We start from the raw sequence: 2,660 nt of genomic DNA on the forward strand, positions 1-2,660 counted from the left end.
CCATCACTTTGCTAAATCAAGTACTAGTTTTGGTCTTGTTTATGTACTGCTGCCACTGCCACAAATTTTCTTTCTGTTTTGCTTGATGTTGAAGTGTTAATGGAAGCTGACAGTGACAGTGGCCAAATCATTAATTCAGGAGTCTGCATCTTGGATTAAGTATAGTGAAGTGAGAACATTCACTGTAATTAATTCTTTAATTTCAGTATTTTTATTGCAATTGGATTTTCTCTTTGAACCAATGAAAATATTGTACATAGAGCCAGTTAGAAACTTTTAAAACAAGGGATCACCTAGCACCATAGCCCAGAAGCAGTTTAAAAAGAAGGAAGGTCCCACAGTGCTTCATTTATTTTGTTTTCTTACAGGAATTTTTCTGGGTAACTGAGAGCGAGTGAAACTTGGACTCTGGGTTTCGCTGGTGTTCTGTTTCACCAGAGAAGGCAGCCCTTGTTTTGAGTTTGTGCTTGTCCTGGATCTGGTTCAGGAGGCAGCCCTATTATCTAACTATGCCATCTTTAAAAGGGGTCACATGTGTGGGGAGAAGGGAATACCCCAAAGTTATACATGCAGAAGTTAAAAAGGCACAACCAATCAGAAAGAAGAAAGGAGGATAAATGTTCTGTCTTTCTAAAAGGGACATTCTTGAAAAAAGAGGATGAAAAGACAGGTCTTCACGCAGGGAATCGCCCACGAGAAAGTCACACAGAGCAGGCCAGGACAAACCAGCAGTCTTAAGAGCATAGAGCTCAGTAAACAATGGTTGCTGTGCCTCACCCACACCCCTGGAGCTGAATTTCAAGTTTTGAATTTAGACAATAGAGCTGGAATATCTGCATTTTTACTCCACAATACATGGAGCTTCAGGCAGCTCTCTGTTAAAAATATTTGGACAAATACTGCAAGAATGAAAATGAATATTTGAAAAGTAAAATACATCTATGGTGAATTCTTCCAGGCAGAATGAGAGAAAATTAGCAATTTGGAGAGTACCTCACAAGCAGGTTAGTGGTTTTACAATGACTTGAGGAGGCAGGATGCATTCATTGGAGGAGAAAGGTACAATTGTGGTTATCAATCACATTACTAGACCCTTCCTGGTATTAGGGGAGAGTCAGAAAAATGTCATACTCAGGAAGATAATTTTACATTTGATAAATTATTTGCAAGGCTTAATATACTGCCCAGTCTCCTTTCTAGACTATAAACTCTTTGAATGCCAAACACAAAAAAAGCTCTGGGGAAATATTGCTGCATTTTTGTGTCCTAATAAGTCCTAAGATCTGAATATCTTAGCGCAGTGGTCAAATCTTGATCGAGCAGACCTGGTTTAGTGCTCCTAGGGCTTCTGAACTCTCTCCAAGATTGAAGGAAGTGTTGTCACCTGGCATAGAGTTCTTCCCACTGGGCATTCCCATCTATCTGTAGATGACCTGAAAGCATCCTCCTCCAAGAGCACAACAGAGAAGAATTCAGAATCTGAAGGTTTGGGTCCGAGTTTTAGTTCTATCACTTAGTGTTTGTGTGAGGTTGACCAATTCCTTTGACCTCTTGAGTTAGTTCCACATTACTAGATTGAAATAATGACTTCTACTCTACCTACCTCATGAAGTGGTTATGATTCTGGAATGAGATCAAGAGTTGAGCAGACTCTGAAGTAGAGAGCTCTATTTTAGTCTTGAGGAAGTAAAACATTTTTGTGACTATGAAAGAACTTCAGGAGGAAGTAAAACACAAAGGTCAAGAGCTGGAGGACAGAGGAAAGCATATCTGAATTTAAATCTTTTCCTCTGGCTCTGCAAAACTTTACTTTGACAACTTGTTTAACCTCGCCAAGCTGAGATCTGAATATTCTCCTAGCCTGAGAGACCTATCCATATTCTTTTTCTCTATACTTCCTTGTCCTTTGTCGTCAATCTTCAAGTCTTTCAAGACCCTGTTCCTTCCAAGACCCTTACCATCTGACCAAAATTGGGCCATTGTCCATGTTTGCAGACAAAAGGACAAGATATATAGGTCAAAGTTCTAGCCACTAGGACATTTCATCTACTGTAAAAACAGAGCAATATCCATTTGCGGTTGTAATGCTAAAATAGTCTATCTACTTCATACTCATGCCAGCATATGAGATAGAGCTACTTGTAAAGCAGGATTACTGGCCATAGGGAACTTTTATGGGATGTGTGTGTGTGTGTGTGTGTGTGTGTGTGTGTGTGTGTGTGTGTATAGTATAAGGAATTGGGTCATGATTATGGAGGCCGAGAAGTTCCACAATTTGCTATCTGCAAACTGGAGACCCAGGAAAACCAGTGGTGTAATCCAATGAGTCCAAAGGCTGAGAACCAGGGGTGCTGGTGGTATAAGTCCCAGTCCATTGGCCAAGCCCAACCCAGCAGTCAGGAAGCTGGGGAAATAAACACCCAAATCTCACCCTCCTCTACCCCCTGTCTACTATTAGTGTCGCCTACCGGCTGAACACAATTAGAAGCCAGATGGATGGGGATCCATAGATATAATTCATAACCCCCATTTATTCAGGGTGATGAGAAAAGTAGAAAAGGGTAGAGAGTATATTTAGAAGTTAAAAAGCAATGGGAAAGGCAAGGAAAAGAAAGGAAAGGACAGGAAAGGAAAGGAAAGGAGAGGGACGGAGAGGCGAG

This window comes from Pteropus alecto, unplaced genomic scaffold, assembly GCF_000325575.1.
Source record: "Pteropus alecto unplaced genomic scaffold, ASM32557v1 scaffold288, whole genome shotgun sequence".
In the NCBI taxonomy this organism is placed as follows: domain Eukaryota; kingdom Metazoa; phylum Chordata; class Mammalia; order Chiroptera; family Pteropodidae; genus Pteropus; species Pteropus alecto.